Genomic DNA, 16,098 nt, shown 5'->3' with positions numbered 1-16,098 from the left:
TACAGATGCAAGGGATTAGATCTGAAGACAGAATTCCTGAAGACTATGGATGGAGGTTTGTAACATTGTACAGGAGGTGGTGATTAAGACCATCCCCCAAAAAAAGAAATGCAAAAAGGCTAAATGGTTGTCTGAGGAGGCCTTATAAATAGCTGAGAAAAGACTAGAAGTGAAAAGCAAAGGAGAAAAGGAAAGATATACCGATTTGAAAGCAGAGTTCCAAAGAATAGCAAGGAGAGATAAGAAAGCCTTCCTCAGTGATCAGTGCAAAGAAATAGAGGAAAACAATAGAGTGGGAAAGACTAGAGATCTCTTCAAGAAAATTAGAGATACCAAGTGCACATTTCATGCAAAGATGGGCACAATAAAGGACAGAAATGGTACGGACCTAACAGAAGCAGAAGATATTAAGAAGAGGTGGCAAAATACACAGAAGAACCATACAAAAAAGATCTTCATGACCCAGATGATCATGACGGTGTGATCACTAACCTAGAATCAGATATCCTGAAATGTGAAGTCAAGTGGGCCTTAGGAAGCATCATTACAAACAAAGCTAGTGGATGTGATTGCATTCCAGTTGAGCTATTTCTAAACTTAAAATATGATGCTGTGAAAGTGCTACACTCAATATACCAGCAAATTTGGAAAACGCAGCAGTGGCCACAGGACTGGAAAAGGTCAGTTTTCATTCCAATCCCAAAGAAAGGCAACGTCAAAGAATGCTCAAACTACCACACAATTGCACTCATCTCACATGGTAGCAAAGAAATGCTCAAAATTATTCAAGTCAGGCTTCAACAGTACATGAACCATGAACATCTTAATGTTCAAGCTGGATTTAGAAAAGGCAGAGGAACCAGAGATCAAATTGCTAACATCTGTTGGATCATTGAAAAAGCAAGAGAAACATCTACTTCTGCTTCACTGACTATGTCAAAACCTTTGACCATGTGGATCACAACAAATTGTGGAAAATTCAAGAGATGGGAATACCAGAGCACCTGACCTGCCTCCTGAGAAATCTGTATGCAGGTCAAGAAGCAACAGTTAGAACCAGACATGGAACAACAGACTGGTTCCAAATTGGGAACGGAGTTCGTCAAGGCTGTATATTGTCAACCTGCTTATTTAATTTATGTGCAGAGTACATCATGAGAAATACTGGGCTAGATGAAGCACAAACTCCTATCAAGATTTCCAGGAAATATCAATAACTTCAGATATGCAGATGACACCACCCTTATGTCAGAAAGCAAAGAAGAACTAAAGAGCCTCTTGATGAAAGTGAAAGAGGAGAGTGAAAAAGTTGGCTTAAAACTCAACATTCAAAAACCTAAGATCATGGCATCTTGTCTCATCACTTCATGGCAAATAGATAGGGAAACAGTGGAAACAGTGAGACTATTTGGGGGGGCTCCAAAATCACTGCAGATGGTGACTATAGCCATGAAATTAAAAGATGCTTGCCCCTTGCAAGAAAAGCCATGACCAACCTAGACAGCATATTAAAAAGCAGAGACATAATTTTGCTGGCAAAGGTCCATCTAGTCAAAGCCATGGTTTCTCCAGTAGTCACGTATGGATGTGAGAGTTGGACTATAAAGAAAGCTGAGCACTTAAGAATTGATGCTTTTGAACTGTGGTGTTGGAGAAGACTCTTGAGAGTCCCTTGGACTGCAAGGAGATCCAACCAGTCCATCCTGAAGGAGATAAGTCCTGGGTGTTCATTGGAAGGACTGATGCTGAAGCTGAAACTCCAATACTTTGGCCACATGATGAGAAGAACTGACTCTTTGGAAAAGACCCTGAGGCTGGGAAAGATTGAAGGCAGGAGGAGAAGGGGATGACAGAGGATAAGATGGTTGGATGGCATCACCAACTCGATGGACATGAGTTTGAGTAAACTTCGGGAGTTGGTGATGGACAGGAAGACCCAGCATTCTGCAGTCCTGTGGTCTCAAAGAGTCAGACATGACTGAGCTGACTGAAATGAACTGAAAGGTGATAATAAAGGCAAAAAAAAAAAAAAAAAAAGCTTAGTCATTGCCTAGGTCAAAATCTTGGAAGAAGATGTTCTTGTAAATGGCACAAAAGAAACTTTTGTGGGGGAGGTACTTGTTTTACTTGTTTTAGATCTTGATTATGGTGATGGGTCCCTGGCGAAGGACACAATCCACTTCAGTGTCCTTGCCAGGACTGAGCCTCGCAGGCTACATTTCATGGGGTTGCAAAGATTCAGACATGATTGAGTGATGAGGCAAATCGTGATGGTTACATGAACATATACCTTCTTAAAAATTTATTTGGCTATACACTTAAAATATGTTTATTATTATGTAAATTATTGATGTAAAATATAAGGGGGGATGCAACTGAATGCAAATGTAGAAAACTAACCTTTTTCTTTCTAAAGTGTCATTGACTCAGGAAGGATAGAACTTAGTGTTCAGACAGAGTTCAATAATATATGTTGCAACTATAGTGCCTATACAGACAGAACCATCTCCTCAGTAGATTTTCATTCCTTTGAAAATTCTCATAACTGAATTTTACAGTACAGTATAGACAGGCTACTCCTCAAGATTAAGTCAAAGTTACTATGCAGATGTCTCTAGTAGCTATAGGTTGAAATGAATGTGTTGTACTAGGAAGATGGGCCATTAACATACCAGATCAGAGGTTCTCCAGGACGGGTAAGCTTTAAGACAAAGAATGTCATAAAGACATCGCTCCCAGAGAGCAATGCAGTCTGCATAGATGGGAGAAGGCACACTGAAGCTGATTGTAGGAAGCATACTTGCCCTTGGTTAGTGGTTCAGAAGACTCAGTGTGGAAAAGGGAGGCCGAAGAAGCCTTAATGACATGGGTCCTTTTTTTCTGTTCTATTATGTGATGTTTATCCCGATCTGGATTAGTATGTTGCATATAAGAAGCACTCAGTAATGCTTGTTGAATGAATAAGTGAATTCATAAGGGTGAATGGCTATTAGAAGGGAATATACTACAATGAAAATGAAATTCATTTAATATTCAAACTATATATTTGTTGGGAATTTATTATACTTAATACTTTAATAACTATTACTTCATAATTTTGGCTAGAATTATTCCTGTAACAGTTGAATTCTAGAATCATCAATGAATATATGGAGTGTTTTTCAAAGAAGAAGAATATGTAAAGTTAATTATAGCAGGCCAGTTATGAGAAAGTCATTTTAACTGTATAAAATTTCCCAGTTTCCACCTATTCACATTGTATTTAAGTGCTTTAGGGGAAAAACCACTTTGACCTCAGTTCAGAGCTAAACTTAAAATAAAAACTGTTCTTTATTCATTACAATGATGAAAAAGGGGAAAAGTTAGAGAAGCATGTGCATGTGATTTAGTCACTCAACTATATTATGAATAAAGGTAGGTTACAATAGTATCTTGATAAAAAGAAAGGGAGGGCATTTTTTAGGAATATTGCTTTTCAGCACAGTAAGCCACCCTCTGTTCCAGGCCCCTGGCCTCGTTGGGTTCCTGTGTTCAATTGTACCTCTCAAAAATTTCTCAAAAATTTTCTTTGCTTCTTTCGGATGCTCTGGATCTGTCAGGCTAGACAGCACTGTATGAGTAGGACCTCCTGCATTCTAAGGGGGACACCTCAGAGTGCTCTGGAACCTCTACCACACACCACTCACTCTGCCCACGGCCATCCAGATGCCCCCACAAGCCCTCGGGCTCACAGACGGGGTTGTTCTGAAACCTCATGTTTGGGATGGTTCCAGGGGTACAGCTTAGAGAGAAGACTGCTGTTGTCCTGAGCAGGACTTCTTTCCAAGGATGACACAAAACCAGGCCTTAGGAATGCTGCTGACACGCTGATTGGGTAATTTAAATTATTTATGTAAACAAGCACTTTGTTGAAGAGTATTGTTTTATCTCTTTTCTTCTAGCCTGACAGAAGAAAGATAAAATGCAAAGTAAGAAAAGGGTAAAGTGAAAAAAAAAAAAAAGAAAAGAAAAGGGTAAAGTGATAGTATCTGAAAAAAGCTCTAACGGCCGTGAAATAGGAGGTGAATGTGAAAGTGTTACTTGCTCAGTCCTGACGCTTTGAGACAGGGACTGTGGCCTGGCAGGCTGCTCTGCCCACAGACGTCTCCTGGCAAAAGTACTGCAGTGCGTAACCATTCCTTCTCCAGGAGATCTCCCCCACCCAGGGACAGAACCCGGGTCTCCCCACATTGCAGGCAGACTCTTTACCTTCTCAGCCACCAGGGCAGCCCGGTGAAATAGGAACAGGGCCGATTATAGACATGCTATACTACATACGTAATTCCACTAAGGTGTAGTTATTTGACGAGGCAACGTGTCATTCCTAAATTACTCCAGTGTTTTTAAATACTATATTTCATATATATATATAGATATTTGCAATCTAAATGGAGGTTAAATCTGAATTTTCATATTAATGTGTTAAATTTTTGTGAAGAGAATAAAGCAAATGCAAAGGCGTGCAGGCATTTTCGAGACACTCGCAGGCGAGGGGGGGCGTCCGTGCCGCTCGGTGAGCTACTGGTGCCACAGCACAGGACTCAAAGCTGGTGGCGTGTTCCTTAAAACAAGCCAGCTAGCACTTTCCAGTTGTGAATGCTTCAGTATAAAATAGCAGCTGCAAAATGATATATAGGACAGCGTCAACAAGCATTTGCCTTATTTGAAAAGAGGGTCCAACCCTTGAAATATTTTCTTAAAATCTTCTATAGAAGAGGTACTAATCCATATTTAGAATTTAGACTATGTGCTACATATATATATATATGTGTGTGTGTATATATATACTATATATATATATATACTACATATATATATGTGTGTATATAGTATATATATATATATATACACATGTTCTATCTATCTGTATTTTGGAGTTGCTTTAGCTCCATATCTGTCCATTATTTTAGAGCTGTTTTACATTTTGGAAGTGTAGTAGTATAACATTCAGCCCTGGGCATTCTGAGTAAAACAGTTTTAGATAAAATGTTGCCTTGGCTGTCATCCAGGCCTAGATCAGATTGAGCTCTAATTCATGTTTTCTTATTTATTAACATTGTCAATGATGGGTGTACCGTTGAATAGTTTGCGGAGTTCATCATTCTGAATTGAATATAATTGTTTTAACTCAAAATTAAAATATGTAAGATACAGTATGTTTGGGGACCTTGGCTTTAGTATTATTTTGCTACTGATAAAATGCGTCATTTATCTAGAGAATATGAATATCTAGTTCTATTTGGCCATAGGAAAAGTTACCATGAGGACATATTTACTTGGGCAGGTAGATTCTGTATTCTATTAAGAAAGTTGATCTATCTATTTATCATAATATATATTGAATTTAAAACACATTTTAAAAAGTTGTTTTTCCTAGTGTATGTCTCTTTTCTAGGAGATAACAATTTCTGAGACATTCCAAAAAAAATACAATCTAATGTTAAGCCTTGTGGGATGAGGTATATGTTAAAAATGTGCTGAGGAAACAAATTTCAAGGTCATTAAAAGAAACCCAGAAAATTCACAAATTATATAGAGTGTTCTTCCCATGGGATAACTCCTATTTTTAGATATGAAATTATTATAAACATATCAAACCTTATTAAAGTGATTTTTCTAAGGATAGACTAATATAACATACTTCCAAGCTTTGAAGAGTTAAATTTTTATTAGCAAATTCTGCTGATACTGTTTTCAAGATGAAGGACTGAGACTGAGGTTGATGATTTAAATTGGCAATTCCATGTTGACATTTGCCTACTAGCTAAATTCCACCACCAAAATAATTCCCTATCATATCTGCAATAAATAATAGAACTCTTAAGGAAAAGATTGATTAAATTAGGCCCCTTTTCCTCTAACCACAAACATTGCTTCTATGTACTTTGTACATTTTTAATTTTTATTACAATTTTATGCTTTTTAAATGGAGCTTCTGCATAGGAAAAGTTAGCTCCTGGGATCTCTCCTGGTTATCTCATTTGCCTCTCTCACTGAAATCATGCATGAAACATGCTCCAAAACACCCCCACTGAGACATACGAATTACCTGTCTACTTGTGGCTTGGAAAACTCGGAGGAAATTGTGCAATGAAGCTAGACTCATGTTTTTGCCAAAAGCAAAATTGGACAAATAGTGGAAATCTAGTAGCTTGTTATGTAAAAATTCCTATTTGAGTATGAATTTCATTAAACTAAATGAAACAATGTTTCTGTTTCTATAATGCTAACACTTGTGCATTTAACACAGGTAAATATTTCATTAATGCTTTTTTTTTTTCAAGTTTCTACGTCTGATAGGAAAGCATATCTTTAGAAGAAGGTGAGCATTCTTGTTCTAATCAGTCAGACAATGAAGATAAAATCACTGCTGCAAACCCAACTGATCACCTACAAAGCATGTTTATTATACAGACATATTTGATAAATACACAGATGGTTTTTAAACTCTGCTTACTGCTTCTGAAATATCATTTCTTTTGATAGTTTGCTACTAATTTCCATATGTTCTCTTCTTTCTTATTCCAAAGATGATCTTCAGGGTCTAGTCAACAAAACCTTTACAGGGAATAAAACTCCTATCTCTCTTTTGCCTGTTTTGTAAAGGAATAAAATCCTCTTCTCAAAATATAAGTAAAGATAGAATCCTAATTGTTATAGTCAAAATGAGATAAAAAATTTAGAAACTAAATCAGTAGGCTGCAAAAGATGATCCTTTCAAATTCAGAAGATGTAACAGAACATATTTTCACATTTGTTTGCATTTCAGTATTAATTTCTAATTTTGTGTACATTGTTTAATTTTCATGCAAGCCATAATACTAGTGTGCAATTCATACCATTATCTTAGAAGGACATATAGATGCAGTAATATATCAAAGTGATTAAGGGTGTGCCTCTGGAAGCTAAATACTTCAGTCCTAATTCTCCTTTCATATCGCTTAGTAAAAATAAAGCACTCTGGTAAAATTACTTCTCTGTACCTTATCTTTAAAGTAGCGATAAAAATAGTACCTGCCTCCTAGGCTATGCAGTAAATAAATAAGTTAATATTTATAACGTACAGCTGACCTTTGAACAATATGGGTTTGAACTCTACTCATCTACTTGTATGTGGATTTTTTTCAACAAACACATAGTATAGTACTGTGTTAGTGGTGCATGCTGGTTGAATATAGGGACACAAAATCACAGAAACAGAGGGCCAACTGTAAGTTTATACCTGGATTTTCCACTGCATAGGGAGTCAGCAGCCCTAACACTGCTTGTTGTTCAAGGGTGAGTTCTACACAGAATACTGTATGGCCAAAAATAATAATAATAATAATAACACTTTATGGCAATGCTAACCTCATCTTTGAAACTATTTTAATAATTTGAAAACAAACACAGAATGTATATATCCATAAACTTGCTAAGGTAGTCCATGATCAAACTTTTAAAATCTTTTAAATATATGCATTTTTAATTTAGGGATACATGGACACCATGATAGTAAGTTTTAAAAGTGATCATCCTTTTTATGATGAGTGGAGATAAAATTTAAAATGTAAGATATAAAAAGGTGCCCTGATGAAAATGTTCTCCTTGCTGAAGCTTTCATAACAAAAAGCATTTCAACTCCTGAGAAGGACAGACCAAGAACTGTTTCTGATTCTGCCAGTATTTCTTTGTAAGAACTTAGACAAAATGAGTTCTGTGTTCTGAAAACCACCTTTCTCCTCTAATGAATTTCCACAGTCATAATACTTCACAGGGTTGTTGTAAAGATTAAGGGATGCATTACATGTAGGGTACTGTGTACTGCTAGCCACACAATCAATGTTATAAAAAGGTTACTTCCCTTTTCCTCCTGCTACACTGCCTTCAATTCCCATATTGCTCAGATAATAGGGATGTTTATGGTGTAAATCATGTTGGCATATTTTATTGTGATCTGTCTATTAGCTAGTCAATTCATCTAAAGCAACTTGATGCCATAGAATGAGTATGTTGATGAGGTTATAGAGCAGAATCAAGAAAGAAATGTAGATGCTTCTTGTAGGCATGCTTAGACATGTCACCAAAGTCCTATCCTCATGGGGGAACCTCCACAGGCTAAGCTATGGCTTACTCAGTCCTATTCACAATTCATGTGGTATTGTCTGTGAGACTGCTAGGCTGACATGCTCCCTCAGCTCAGCTGAGACACCAGTGATTTAATGAAAGAGGCCATTGAGGACGATTTCTAGCTTCTAAGTGTGAACAAGGACGAAGGAAACTATCTTCTCATTACTGGGCACTGAAAATTTGGTCATTTGAAGCATTAAATGTAGGCTATTCCTGTATATTTGATTGCTTTAGACATCTTCAGACCAGGGTCAGGTACTAGTCATTTTATTAAAGTAAAACTCCTTGCTTTGTGGAAACAATCAAGCTCTCCCTAGAGAAAATAGACCCCAAACATAAGCACCGAGAATGTTTCTCAGAGCTTTCACTTACTTCAGTGTGTGAAGATAAAGACAGAAAACACCAGCTGGTTTCTCTTGAGCATCATCTTATACCAAGATCTGAGCCATCTTAGAACATGGAGTGTTGGAATATAATTACTTTCTTCCTGTGTGAGAGCATGCTTATCCGCTTCAGGCATATCTGACTCTGCAACCCTATGGCCATAACCTGCCAGGCTCCTCTGTCCATGGGATTCTCCAGGGAAGGATACTGAAGTAGGTTGCCATGCCCTCCTCCAGGGATCTTCCTGACCCAGGGATCCAACCCGCATCTCCTGCAGCTCCTGCATTGCAGGCAGATTCTTTACTTCTGAGCCACCTGGGAAGCCCCACTTTCTTCTTAGCCATGCGCTATCGACATTAATCTCAGGGCTATTCAGTAATCTGGATGAATAGCTATCATTTATTTAGTTCATAAAGATATATATATATTTATATATAGGTATAAATAAATTTCATATAGATATCTATGAATAGCATAGAGATATATCTCATAGACATCCATATATGTACATGCACACACATAGATATTCACATATACATATGAACTTTACATGAAATTTATGTCAATAAGAGCAACATAAGGGGCAGCAGACACACAAAAATGTTAGGAAATACCGAGGGATGCTGAAAACAACTTCCTTCTTAAAATATTTTTTCAGAAGCGGGATAAATATTGTTGAGTAGGAAAATATGGAGCTCACTTCACTCACTTCACTTCACTACAATGACATCAAAAATACATCTTCCTCTGAAACAATTTACATATAAAACTAACTGGAAACTGGCAGAAAAATTCCCATATAACAAAAGCTACAAGAAAGATTTCCATGTGACTGGGTTGGACAGAAAAAAAGCATAAAGTTGGGACCTCCAACCCTTGGAGGGATCTAAAAGGAAGAGAAGTTTTGAAAGAGCAGACCCTTGCCCTGGGGAGTGAGTGGGTCCAGCCACAGAGTGGGTTTCCCAGTCCCACGGTCCTACTCAGAGGAGATAAAATACCTTGGCTGCTGGGAGAACTGCTGGGACAGATAGGAAGGCTGGAGAACCCTAGACTCTACCAGCAAAGAATGCGTGTGTGCTGGTTTGCCAACAGACAGGGTGGAGAGGGCTTCGCACTGGCAGCTGTTGCCTCCCTGCACTTCCAAACCCTGGGGAACAAAGCCCAGCTGGATCACTCCACACCACAACTTGGTGCAAGATCTGGACTATTGGGCCCTGAGAAGACTCATCTAGCTATGCAGAGACAGCCTGGGGTGTAGTCTGGGCGCAGCAGTGTCAAGAATCAGCTTGCCTTGGTTCTGGATCACTCTCCACTTCATCCCCACTCCTAGCCAGGTGAACACCTTGTTATCACTTGCTGCACACCGTAGCTTGGCATGAAGTCCTGGCCAGCTAGGCCCTGGGAGAAGGTTCAGTCTAACTTCTCAGGGATATCCGGGGAGTCTGGGTGCTGCTCAGGTGGGGCAGTGATGGCCACTGTCAGCATGTCCTCCAGAGGCACCACAGAAAACATGGTGATCTGCACACCCTATTCTGTTTTCCAGTCTAGCAGGTGTCCAGCCCAGCCACCTTCATGCCGCAGTTTGGGGCAGGGTCTGGGGCAGACAGTTCCCAAGAGAAGAGTCTATCTGAGGACACAGATGGACTGGAATGCAGTCTGGGTGAGGCATCAGAGGCCACTGTCAGCACTTGGATGGGAGGCACGGAAGACTCGGTGCTGGACACGGGGCAGACAGGTCCCGGGAGAAGACCGCCTCCACAGAGGCAGCCCACATCTCCACTGGCAATACGGTCACCTCTGCTCAAGAAGCCAAAATACCTCAACCGCAAGTCTCAGCCTGGCGAGTACCACAACCAGGCCTGTTCCGCACCATAACCTTGAACTAGGATGGTGCAGTGGGGGAAGAGAAATGACCTTGAGCTGCAGGTTGCACACTGGTGCTCTGTGAGTGCATTGACATCACTTGCTTTGACGTGGGGCTTCTGCTCCAAAAACTAGGGAGCAGACCCCACCCCGGACAAGGCAGAGAGAGCCACAGAGCAGAGATGAAGTCCTGTCCCACACCAACCACAGCCCCTAGCCAGGTGATATTGGCCAGCATGCACTGAGGAAAGAGATGGTTGGAATTCATACCAAAATCAGCCCTTGCATCACAGACACTGAATGAACACAATCTACATAGGGAAACTCCTATGTAAAAACAAACTTTACAGCCCATAATAGGTAAAAATCTCTCCAAAATTCACCGAGACAGAGAAAGCTAAGTCAAATAAAAGGGCAGAGAAACAATTTCCAATTAAAAGAGCAAGAAAAATCCCCTGAAAGAGTAAATAATGAAATAGACCTCACTAGATACCAGATTTCGAGTTCAGTTCAGTCGCTCTGTCGTGTCTGACTCTTTGCGATCCCATGGACCTCAGCACAACAAGCCTCCCTGTCCATCACCAACTCCCAGAGTTCACTCAAACTCATATCCATTGAGTTGGTGATGCCATCCAACCATCTCATCCTCTGTCGTTCCTTTCTCCTTCTGCCTTCAATCTTTCCCAGCATTATGGTCTTTTCAAATGAGCCAGCTCTTCACACCAAGTGGCCAAAGTATTGGAGTTTCAGCTTCAGCCTCAGTCCTTCCAATGAATATTCAGGATTAATTTCCTTTAGGATGGACTGGTTGGATCTCCTTGCAGTCCAAGGGACTCCCAAGAGTCTTCTCCAACAGCACAGTTTAAAAGCATAAATTCTTCGGCACTCAGCTTTCTTTATAGTCCAACTCTGACATTCATATGTGACTACTGGAAAAATCTAGCTTTGACTAGATGGACCTTTGTTGGTAATGTCTCTGATTCTTAATATGCTGTCTAGGTTGGTCATAACTTTCCTTCCAAGGAGTAAGCATCTTTTAATTTCATGCATGCAATAACCACCTGTAGTGATTTTGGAGCCCATAAACATAAAATCAGCCACTGCTTCAATTATTTCCCCATCTATTTGTCATGAAGTGATGGGACTGGATGCCATGATCTTTGTTTTCTGAATGTTGACCTTTAAGCCAAATTTTCACTCTTCTCTTTCACTTTCATCAAGAGGCTCTTTAGTTCTTCTTCCCTTTCTGCCATAAGGGTGGTGTCTTCTGCATATCTGAGGTTATTGATATTTCTCCCTGCAATCTTGATTCTAGCTTGTGCTTCATCCAGCCCAGCATTTCGCATGATGTACTCTGCATATAAGTTAAATAAGCAGGGTGACAATATACAGCCTTGATGTACTCCTTTCCCCATTTGGAACCAGTCTGTTGTTCCATGTCCAGTTCTAACTGTTGCTTCCTGACTTGCATACAGATTTCTCAGGAAACAGGTCAGGTGCTCTGCTATTCCTATCTCTTGAAGAATTCTCCAGAGTTTGTTGTGGTCCACATAGTCAAAGGCTTTGGCATAGTCAATAAAGCAGAAATAGATGTATTTCTGGAACTCCCTTGCTTTTTTTGAGGATCCCGTGGGTATTGGCAATTTGATCTCTGGTTCCTCTGCCTTTTCTAAAAACAGTTCGAACATCTGGATGTTCACAGTTCACATATTGTTGAAGCCTGGCTTGGAGAATTTTGAGCATTACTTTACTGGCTTGTGAGATGAGTGCAATTGTGTGGTAGTTTGAACTTTCTTTGACATTGCCTTTCTTTGGGATTGGAATGAAAACTGACCTTTCCCAGTCCTGTGGCCACAGCTGAGTTTTCCAAATTTGCTGGCATATTGAGTGCAGCACTTTCACAGCATCATCTTTTAGGATTTGAAATAGTTCAATTGGAATTCTATCACCTCCACTAGCTTTGTTTGTAGTAATGCTTCCTAAGGCCCACTGGACTTCACAGTCCAGGATGCCTGGCTCTAGGTGAGTGATCACACCATCATGATTATATGAGTCATGAAGATATCTTTTGTACAGTTCTTCTGTGTATTCTTGCCACCTCTTCTTAGTATCTTCTGCTTCTGTTAGGTCCATTACCATTTCTTTCCTTTTTGTGCCCATCTTTGCATGAAATTTTCACTTGGTATCTCTAATTTTCTTGAAGAGATCTCTAGTCTTTCTCATTCTATTGTTTTCCTCTATTTATTTTCACTGATCACTGAGGAAGGGTTTCTTATCTCTCCTTGCTATTCTTTGGAAATCTGCTTTCAAATGGGTATATCTTTCCTTTTCTCCTTTGCTTTTCACTTCTAGTTTTTTCTCAGCTATTTGTAAGGCCTCCTCAGACAGCCATTTTTCTGTTTTGCAGTTCTTTTTTCTTGGGGATGTCCTTGATCCCTGTCTCCTGTAAAATGTCACAAACCTCCGTCCATAGTTCATCAGGCACTCTGTCTTTCAGATCTGGTCTGTTAAATTTATTTGTCACTTCTACTGTAATTGTAGGGGATTTTATTTAGGTTATATCTAAATGGCCCAGTGGTTTTCCCTACTTTCTTCAATTTAAGTCTGAATTTGGTAATGATCTAAGCCACAGACAGCTCCCAGTCTTGTTTTGCTGGCTATATAGAGCTTCTTCATCTTTGGCTTAAAGAATATAATCAATCTGATGGTGGTGTTGACCATCTGGTGATGTCCATGTATAGAGTCTATTCTTGTTTTGTTTGAAGAGGGTGTTTGCTGTGACCAGTGCATTCTCTTGGCAAAACTCTATTAGCCTTTGCCCTGCTTCATTCCGTACTCCAAGGCCAAATTTGCCTGTTGCTCCAGGTGTTTCTTTATTTCCTACTTTTGTATTCAAGTCCCTTTTAATGAAAAGGACATCTTTTTTGGGTGTTAATTCTAGAAGGTCTTGTAGGTCTTCATAGAACCGTTCAGCTTCTTCAGCATTACTGGTTGGGGTATAGACTTGGATTACCGTGATATTGAATGGTTTGCCTTGGAAATGAACAGAGTTCATTGTGTCGTTTTTGAGATTGCATCCAATTGCACTGCATTTCAAACTCTTTTGTTGACTATGATGGCTACTCCATTTCTTCTAAGGGATTCTTGCCCACAGTAGTAGATGTTATCTGAGTTAAATTCACCCATTCCAGTCCATTTTAGTTCACTGATTCCTAACACATCGGCATTCACTCTCGCCATCTCCTGTTTGACCACTTCCAATTTGCCTTGATTCATGGACCTAACATTCCAGGTTCCTATGCAATATTTCTCTTTATAGCATTGGACCTTGCTTTCATTACCAGTCACATCCACAACTGGATGTTGTTTTTTCTTTGGCTCCATCTCTTCATTATTTTTGGAGTTATTTCTCCACTGATCTCCAGTAGCATACTGGCCACCTACCGACTTGAGGAGTTCATCTTTCAGTGTCCTATCTTTTTGCCTTTTCATACTGCTCATGTGGTTCTCAAGGCAAGAATACTGAAGTGGTTTGCCATCCCCTTCTCCAATGGACCACATTTTGTCAGAACTCTCCGCCATGACCTGTCTGTCTTGAGTGGCCCTACATGGCATGGCTCATAATTTTATCTCATTAAAATAGGTGGTAATAAAAATGCTAAATACATTAAGAAAGATTATAAATAGAAAGGTAGATCATTGAAACAAGAGACTAGAAGCCATTAGCATGAACCAATCAAAAATAGATAATTTGATGTGTAAATTAAAAAGGTACCAAGAAGCAATGAATAGCTGACTGAATGACACAGAAAAATGAATAAGTAATCTGGAAGATAGAAGAGTGGAAATCACCTAACCAGAACAGCAGACAGAAAGACAAATGAAAAATAAATAAAGGCAACATGCAAGATTTATGAAATAATATAAAACATGAAAATTTACACATTATAGGGGTCGCAAAAGGAGAAGAGAGAGAGAAAATGCAAATACAACCTTACAAAATCTCTGGGACGCAGCAAAGCTACGGTAATGGTATTGGCACAAAGCAGCATGGTATTGTCACAAAAGCAGACATATACATCAATGGAACAGAATACAGAGACAATAAATACACTCATACAACCACAGACAATCTATGACAGAAGAGGCAATAATACACAATGGAGAAAAGATACTGCATTTAACACGTTTCTGGGAAATCTGGATAGCTATATGTGCAAACAATGAAATAAGAATACTCTCTCATACCATGAAAAAAATAAATTCAAAATGGTTTAAAGATCTAAATGTAAGTCATGATACCATAAAATACTGGAAGTGAGCATAGGCAGAAAAACCTTTGACATCATACATTATTGCAATGCTTTCTTAGATCAGTTTCCCAAGGCAAAAAGAATTAAAATCAAAAGTAAATAAATGGGAACTCATCAAACTTAAAAGCTTTTGCACACTAAAGAAAACCATCAACAATATGAAAAGACAACAGACAGAATTGGAGAAAATGTTTGCAAATAATGGGATTGACAAGGGGTTAATATTAAAAAAACACAAATAGCTCATATAACCCAATATCAAGCAAACAAACAAATAACCCAATCCAAAAATGGACAGAAGACCTAAGGGGACATTTTTCAAAATAAGACGTACAGATGGCTAATAAACACATGAAAAGAAGCTCCACATCACTAATTATCAGAGAAATGGAAAGCAAAACCACAATGAGATATCACTTCAGACCTGTCAGAATGCGAATTGTTGAAAATCTAAAAATAAATACCAGAGTCGGTGTGGGGAAAAAAGGGAACTCTCTAACACTGTTGGTGAAAATATAAGTTGGAATAGCCACTATGGAGAATCATATGGAGGGTCTTCAAAAAACTAAAAACAGAATTACCAAGTGAAAGAAAGTGAAAGTAAGTCACTCAGTCATGTCTGACTCTTTGCGACCCCACGGACTATATAGTCTACCAGGCTTCTCCATCCATGGGATTTTCCAGGCAAGAATACTGGAGTGGGTTGCCATTTCCTTCTCCAGGAGATCCTCCCTGACCCAGGGATTGAACCTGGGTCTCCTGCATTGTAGGCAGATGCTTTACCGTCTGAGCCACCAGGGAAGTCCAAATGATCCAGCACTTCTACTCCTAGATATAAATATACGTATTTATATATGAAGAAGCATAGAAATTACTGCACATAAGATAGATAAGCAACAAGGATTTAGTATCTACCACAGGAAATTATACCCAATACTTTCTAATAACCTTTAAGGTATTATAATGTGTCTAAAAAATCCAAAAAAATCACTATATTGTATATCTAAAACATGATATTGTAAATCAATTATACTTTAATAAAAATATGTATTTTTCTATACTCAGCCTTCAATATGACAGAGAATTCAAAAGCAGAAAATTATTCATTCTTATAAGATATTTATTTTGGCAAAGTGACTGATGCAGCAGTTCAACAACTGATGGGCTCTAATTTGGTCATGTTGAGTTGGAGACATCTATGCACATCTAAGTGGCAATGTGCAGTCAACAGCTGGATCTGTGAGCTTCAGTTCATGGGAACATTTGCAATAGTCACCAGCACACAGATCAAGAGTGAAGTGTTAAGCTGGAGTGGGATCACTAAATGAGTGCGTGTGAAGTGAGCAAAGGCATACCAACATTTAAAGGATTTCGTGAATAAAAAATGAAT

The 16,098-nt window shown here is 39.0% G+C and overlaps 1 long non-coding RNA gene and 1 other non-coding gene across 2 annotated transcripts in view; both read right to left on the bottom strand.

Moving 5' to 3' along the window:
* The window catches only part of LOC122422894, a 402,179-nt gene that overhangs the window by 369,130 nt on the left and 16,951 nt on the right, over positions 1-16,098 (bottom strand). The gene's annotated exons all lie outside the window — the stretch shown is intronic.
* TRNAC-ACA lies at positions 15,437-15,509 on the bottom strand. The gene has a single exon. It is a non-coding gene; the product is annotated as a tRNA-Cys (tRNA).

The sequence above is a fragment of the Cervus canadensis genome, chromosome 20 (genome assembly GCF_019320065.1).
Source record: "Cervus canadensis isolate Bull #8, Minnesota chromosome 20, ASM1932006v1, whole genome shotgun sequence".
Lineage (NCBI taxonomy): Eukaryota > Metazoa > Chordata > Mammalia > Artiodactyla > Cervidae > Cervus > Cervus canadensis.
This window is presented reverse-complemented; position numbering and strand designations above follow the sequence as displayed.